The 7235-nt window shown below is 44.3% G+C and overlaps 1 long non-coding RNA gene across 3 annotated transcripts; it reads left to right on the top strand.

Annotated features, from left to right (window-relative positions):
• The first annotated feature begins 4096 nt into the window (after positions 1-4096).
• LOC309543584 lies at positions 4097-6031 on the top strand. 3 transcript variants are annotated; one of them, XR_014224799.1, is made up of 4 exons: positions 4097-4437; positions 4639-4671; positions 4733-4799; positions 5493-6031. It is a non-coding gene; the product is annotated as an uncharacterized lncRNA (long non-coding RNA). The 3 variants fall into 3 exon arrangements; XR_014224800.1 differs by lacking the exon at positions 4097-4437 and having other exon boundaries at positions 4603-4799; positions 5513-6031; XR_014224801.1 differs by lacking the exon at positions 4097-4437 and having other exon boundaries at positions 4603-4799.
• The last annotated feature ends 1204 nt before the right edge of the window (positions 6032-7235 follow it).

Here is a 7235-nt window from a genome sequence, read left to right as displayed (position 1 = left end):
TCCACCAGACCCCGGACATGACAATTGAGGTGGAGTCACCGCAAACTGTCAGAGATCGCATCCAGGGGAAAGAAACAGATCGTAGCCTAGAGGACGAGGCGGGGGAGGGGACAAAGGAAAGAGGGAAGGAGGGGAAAGAGCCCAGAGAGAGAGAAGGAGATGGCGGCAAACTGGTTTCTCCCTGGAGATGATCCCCGGAGGTCTTAAAGTGACGGCGCTTTCAGCCGCACCTCAATACCATAACAGCTGAGGGGAAGAAATCCAGCAGCACTGCAGATTAGTTGATACAGTTGGTACATGATATTATATAGATCAACACTGTATGCAGCAACAAAAAACATACAACATATACCATGACAGTAGGACATAAAACAAAAAACAAAAGGATAAGAAACTGCTGTCAAGAACACAAACAGCACAAAATACCGACAAAGACAACCAACCAGGTTATATCTCACTATAGTATACAATATAGCAGACAGAAATAAATATATTGAATCACAATATTATAGCTTCCAATAGGAAACGGATGGGAGACGTGTACCAGTGTTCAATAACGACATGTATAAGCCACTTACAAGGAACCTCATGCATATTCCTCATTGTCTAGTGTCGCATTGTTAGATAATAAGTGCAACGGATCGGAGGTCATTTATTTCAATTTATATTATAAAAATGACGGCAAGACTACCCAGTTTGTCAATAAACGACATTAACTAGAGGGAAATTATCTTGTCTATTTGGGACCTGGAGGAATGGTTTGTATGAGATAACCTCATTCAAACCAGGAGGATGAGTCGCATTCAAGCGCTCTATCCATAATGATTCTCGTTGGAGAATTCTCTGGTCCCAATTGCCCCCTCTAGGGTCCGGTGTAATAACTGCTAGTACAATGAATGAAATACATGAGGTTTCAAATCTGTGGTAAAGGTCGATGTGGCGGCTAATGGGTGTCAACATTTTTACATTGCCAGAAAGATATATATGATCATTTATTCTTTGTCTTAGCATGCGTTTTGTCTTACCGACATAATACGCCCCACATCGGCATTTCATTAGGTACACGACTCCCATCGTTTCACAGCTGGCAAAAAAGTTTGGTGTAAAGATTTCTTGATTGGGTAGTGTGAAGCACCGTCCTCCACGTACCCATTGACAGAAGTCACATTGTCTACATGTGTAGATCCCTTTCTGTTGTTCTCGAGGTTTTATCCTTTTAGGGTCATGATAGGAAGATACAATTGTATCTCGGATCGATCGTGCCTTCCGGAATACAATTTCCGGTCTCACATTTATGTGTCTAGCTAGTGTTGTGTCCTGCAATAGTACATGCCAATTCTTTCCAAGTATATCTCTAAGTTGGTTGTGTTGGGCAGAAAATTTTGTAATAAATTTTGTTGTCACTGATTTAGTATTTAGATTTTTCGGTTTATATAGGAGCGCCTGCCTATCCCTTCCAAGGGCTCTATTGAAGGCCCTGCGTAGCAGAGATTTGCTATAACCTCTGCGCAAAAGCCTCTCTTTGAGCAGATTGGCTTGTGTCCTAAAATCATTTTCATGAGTACAATTTCTCCGTAACCGGATATATTGTGCATAAGGGATGCTCTTGATAAGTGTCGGGGGGGTGTGCGCTATTGGCATGTAAAAGAGTGTTGCCAGCCGACTCCTTCCTGTAGAGGTCGTGGCAACACATCTATCAGTGCCTATATATAGGCGTAGATCCAAGAAAGTAATAGAATATTCATTAAAAGAGAGGGTAAACTTGAGATTGTATGTGTTGACATTGATACATCGAACAAACGCTTGGAGGGATTCGATAGATCCCTGCCAGATCATAAAAACGTCGTCAATGTATCGATGCCAACTAAGGATCGATTCTGTGTACTCTGAGTATCTGTCCTCAGTCCACAAATCCCGCTCCCACCCTCCCACCCCCCCAGGTACAGGTTCGCGTATGACGGGGCACAACATGTGCCCATAGTGACACCCTGTACCTGGAGGAAGTGGGAGCCGGAAAACGTGAACCAATTATGAGTGAGTATAAACTCCAAAAGTTTCAACAGAAACTCGTTAAACTTGCATTCATCAGTACCCTCCTCTCTTAAGAATTTGCGCACTCTATTTTGCCTATAGCTTTGGGGAGCTATAATCCAGCACTGCAGATGCGAATGACCTAAAATCCTAGTACACCCTGTGATTTGCTGTCATTGGGATTTACACACCATATATTGGTAAGAAAAATAATATCCCTCTGTTTATTCCATTAAAACATATTTAATACCAAATATTTACAAATTAATGGGCTTAACTGTTACGCCCTATGATACAATGTGAAATATATGATTTTGTATGGTATTCATGCATTTTTTCTTTGTTCTCTTCAGATCTCATACTTTTTAAAATTATCCTTCTTTGTACTACATCCTCCCGAAGAAGCGTTTATCCGAATGCGAAACATGTAGAGGCTATCTTTACCACAGCGGATCCCTCAACACCGGAGATATAGACCTGTATTTTTTGAACTAGGATCAAGTACCAGGTTTAAACAATATCATCATTGTACTTAGCGGTGATTGAGGGATACCTTTAGAATTATGAGTTCAATGTTGTGATCTGTTTTTAAATGAACCACAATGTATCAATTTGTATCATTTTTTGATATGTGTACACGTATAAATTTATTTTAATGAGTTTTCAATAAATATATATTTTTTATAAATACTACTGTGCCGAGAAAGTCCATTCTCCTAGCAATAGCTATTTTTCTTCGCAATAGAAGAGTTACTGGAGCTCTCATTAATGGAAAAGGTAATGCTGGCTGTGATAGAAAGGTGTCAGAACATGCAGAACATCGCAGTTTTTTGTGTGTGGGGCTGCGTAGCGGCAGACCGGTCAGGGTGCATGTGCTGACCCATGTTTACAGCCAAATACACCTACAATGGGCACGTGAACATCATAAATTTAACATGGAGCAATGGAAGAAGGTGGCCTTGTCTGATAAATTCAGGAATGGATTGAGGGAAAAAAAAGACGAGTAGGAGGTGTTGACTTGGCCTCCAAATTCTTCAGATCTCCATTCAATCGAGCATCTGTGAAATATGCTGGAAAGACAAGTCCGAACCATGGAGGCTCCACCTCCCAACTTACCGGATTTAAAGGATCTGCTAGTCACAGCTTGGTGCCAGATATCACAGCGTACCTTCAGACATCAAGAGGAGTCCATGCCACAATGGGTCAGGAAAGGGGGATCTACTCAGTATTAGGTGGAGAGTCATAATGTTATGGCTGATCGGTGTATATATATATATATATATATATATATTGATATGAATAATCTTTCCAATGTGTGTTATTGATCACAGTGTACAGATTATGGGGTTTATTTACTAAAGATAGAGAGTGCAAAATCAGTCCCACTTCTGCAGAGAAACCAATCAGCTTCCAGGTTGTATTGCCAAAGCTTAGTTAAACAAGCTGAGGTTAGAAGCTGATTGGTTTCTCTGCAGAAGTGTGACTGATTTTACACTCTCTAGCTTTAGTAAATAAACCCCAAAATCTCTATAATAAGAGTCGCTCCTCCCATTACACAATGGTTTGCTTTGTGTCTTCTCCTCACAATACAAGTCTAAGAATTGGCAGATCAACTGAAAACAACGCACTCCACGTGTGGCTGACATCACAGCATTTGTAAGCAGGGATCAGAGTAAGATTACTGAGCTGCTGAGAGCTCCCCTAGTGGCTAATCTGCAGATCTCTCAGTTTCACACAATATCAAAACTAATGAAGAGAATAAAATGGCGCTCGATACAAATCCCTTTATTATAATAAAGGCTCAAAATACAAATTCACAGGAAATCCTTTATATATCGGAGGTCACACGGGAACACATTGGCTGTCTGTGGATGATTGGTGTCACATGACACGCCGTCAGGCCAGGATCATCAAACATGGCAGATGACATGGCACCGTACTTGGCACAGCTCTGGCACTCCATACCTGGTCAGGATTATCTCACAAATCAGTTTTCTATTCCTTGTTAGCACTTTAGGTCACATTCAGGATCTGTTTGGATTTAATAAATATTCCTTTATTGTGTCTTTTATATCTTCCTGGAATCATTTTCCCACCCAAATACGTTTTACACATTTCTTTAGAACAGAGGATCTCAGCACAGGAGAGGTGAGAATGCAAACAAGGGGTCAGGTTCATTTCATTGAGGGTCAATGTTAGGGATGCAGGGTCAGTGTCAGGGTTACAGGGTCAGTGTCAGGGTTACAGGGTCAGCGTCAGCGTTACAGGGTCAGTGTTATGGATACAGGGTCAGTGTCAGGGATACAGGGTCAGTGTCAGGGATACAGGGTCAGGGTTACAGGGTCAGTGTCAGGGTTACAGGGTCAGTGTCAGGGTTACAGGGTCAGCGTCAGCGTTACAGGGTCAGTGTTATGGATACAGGGTCAGTGTCAGGGATACAGGGTCAGGGATACAGGGTCAGTGTTAGGGTTACGGGGTCAGTGTCAGGGTTATGGGGTCAGTGTCAGGGTTACGGGGTCAGTGTCAGATTTAGAGAGTCAATGTTAGGGTTAGAGGGTCAGTGTCAGGGTTAGAGGGTCAGTGTCAGGGTTAGAGGGTCAGTGTTAGGGTTACAGGGCCAGTGTTAGGGTTACAGGGTCAGTGTTAGAGGTTCAGTGTTAGGGTTACAGGGTCAGTGTTAGGGTTAGAGGGTCAGTGTTAGGGTTACAGGGTCAGTGTTAGGGTTACAGGGTCAGTGTCAGGGTTACAGGGTCAGTGTTAGGGGTTCAGTGTTAGGGTTACAGGGTCAGTGTTAGGGTTACAGGGTCAGTGTTAGGGGTTCAGTGTTAGGGTTACAGGGTCAGTGTTAGGGTTACAGGGTCAGTGTTAGTGGTTCAGTGTTAGGGTTACAGGGTCAGTGTTAGGGGTTCAGTGTTAGGGTTACAGGGTCAGTGTTAGGGTTACAGGGTCAGTGTTAGGGGTCAGTGTTAGGGTTACAGGGTCAGTGTTAGGGTTACATGGTCAGTGTTAGGGGTTCAGTGTTAGGGTTACAGGGTCAGTGTTAGGGTTAGAGGGTCAGGGTTAGAGGGTCAGTGTTAGGGTTAGAGGGTCAGTGTTAGGGGTCAGTGTTAGGGTTAGAGGGTCAGTGTTAGGGTTAGAGGGTCAGTGTTAGTGGTTCAGTGTTAGGGTTAGAGGGTCAGTGTTAGGGTTACAGGGTCAGTGTTAGGGGTTCAGTGTTAGGGTTACAGGGTCAGTGTTAGGGTTATAGGGTCAGTGTTAGGGGTTCAGTGTTAGGGTTACAGGGTCAGTGTTAGGGGTCAGTGTTAGGGTTACAGGGTCAGTGTTAGGGTTAGAGGGTCAGGGCTAGAGGGTCAGTGTTAGGGTTAGAGGGTCAGTGTTAGGGTTAGAGGGTCAGTGTTAGGGGTCAGTGTTAGGGTTAGAGGGTCAGTGTTAGGGTTAGAGGGTCAGTGTTAGAGGTTCAGTGTTAGGGTTACAGGGTCAGTGTCAAGGTTACAGGGTCAGTGTTAGGGTTACAGGGTCAGTGTTAGGGTTACAGGGAGGATTATTCTATGTTCGGCGATTATGACTTGCTCAGTCTTCCTCCCTGTAATCCTGATATTAATCCGGTTCTTATTACAGCTGGTTGGGGATAGAAGGCCAGCCTGTTTTATAGATTATGCTGCCTGTCTGATCTCCATCCTTTTGCCTATGAACTTGGTTTTTTCACTTTGGTCACCTTCCAGAACATCATCTGAGCCCAGCGGGAAACCTTAAAGCAGCGCCTTGGAAGTTCTGAGCAGTAAACTCTGCAGCTCCATGGAGGGTTCCTGGTGAAGGTTCCATGGCCTCAGAAATTCATCCCCCGCTGACCCACCTATCTGAGACCTTCTCCTCGGGGACTCCAATAGCAGAATGAAGAGCTCAGGGATGACTGAGAAAACCTCAGAGGAAGAAAGTGTCTGTGTTACCTACAGCAACCAATCAGATTCCAGCTTCCAGTAGGGAACACAATAATAGAAAATATCCAATTTATAGACAACACAACACAGCTCTGCTGCCAGAGTGAAAGAAAGGCAAATGTCGGGTCCAGAGATAGAAGACGGACCCCACCCAGACAACGCCCACCTGGTCAGATAATAGGAATAGTCCCTCCGATTTCCTCCTCATATGGTCAGATGACTGCCATTAATGGGAAGATACGAGTCCCTCCTCAGAACTTCTCCTTTTATGGTCAGATGTCCGCCATTAATAAGAAGATATGAGTCCCTCCTCGGATCTCCTCCTCATATGGTCAGATGACCACCATTAATAAGAAGATATGAGTCCCTCCTCGGATCTCCTCCTCACACCAGTGGCAGTGTGAAGGATTCCTCTGCAGTCTGATAATTATAAAACACCTCCAATTTGATTGGAGAGTCTTTGTCTGAGTCCTCCGGTGTGAAGGTGATGGTGGATGTACAGCCGGTGCCGTCCTGTCTGTTCTCTATTTCTCCATCTATAGGAAACATTCCTGTATACCAGGTGAACTCCGCACTGTCTTCCTGACATTCTTCAATGTACGCTACGAGAGTCATCTCCTCACCCACCCGGGGGCGCTCCGTCACACATTTAATCTCCCGTATTTGGAACTTCTTCTCTGGTCCTGTGGAGGGAAGAATATTGTAATTATTGGCGAGCCAGCCATGACAAGTCTGATGTCAGATACCATACTCAGCTTCTCTTCAATCCCCTCCTCCCCCAGCAGCACATACTCACTTTTACAAGCGGTTGTAAAGGCAAAATATTTTTTTACCTTAATATATTCTCTACATTCTCTGCATTAAGGTAATAAAAATCCTTCTGATTGCAGCTCCTCCCAGCCCCCCCCCCCATACTGTACTTATGTGAGCCTGATCCCCATCCAGCGATGTGCACAAGAGCAGAGACTCTCTCCAATTTCTCCCATTGGCCGTTGGCTCCTCCTGCTGCCAATTGGGGCGGGCCGAGCCGTACTGTGTACGTCAATGGACTCACAGAAAATGGCTCAGGAGGAAGCACACACAAGTTCCCCCATAACAAGTGGCTTCCTTTGGGAACACTCAGCAGGGAGAGGGAAGGGGGGGCTAAGAGAACCAGTAGGGGACCCCAGAAGAGTAGGATCAGAGCTGCAATGCAAAACCATTACAGAATAGGTAAGAAAAGACATGTATGTTATTTTAAAGGAAAATAATCACTTTGCAATCACT

Source organism: Pelophylax lessonae, assembly GCF_965119305.1.
Source record: "Pelophylax lessonae genome assembly, contig: HAP1_SCAFFOLD_247, whole genome shotgun sequence".
NCBI lineage: Eukaryota > Metazoa > Chordata > Amphibia > Anura > Ranidae > Pelophylax > Pelophylax lessonae.
The sequence above is the reverse complement of the archived record's forward strand: the minus strand, read 5'-3'. Positions and strand labels throughout refer to the sequence as shown.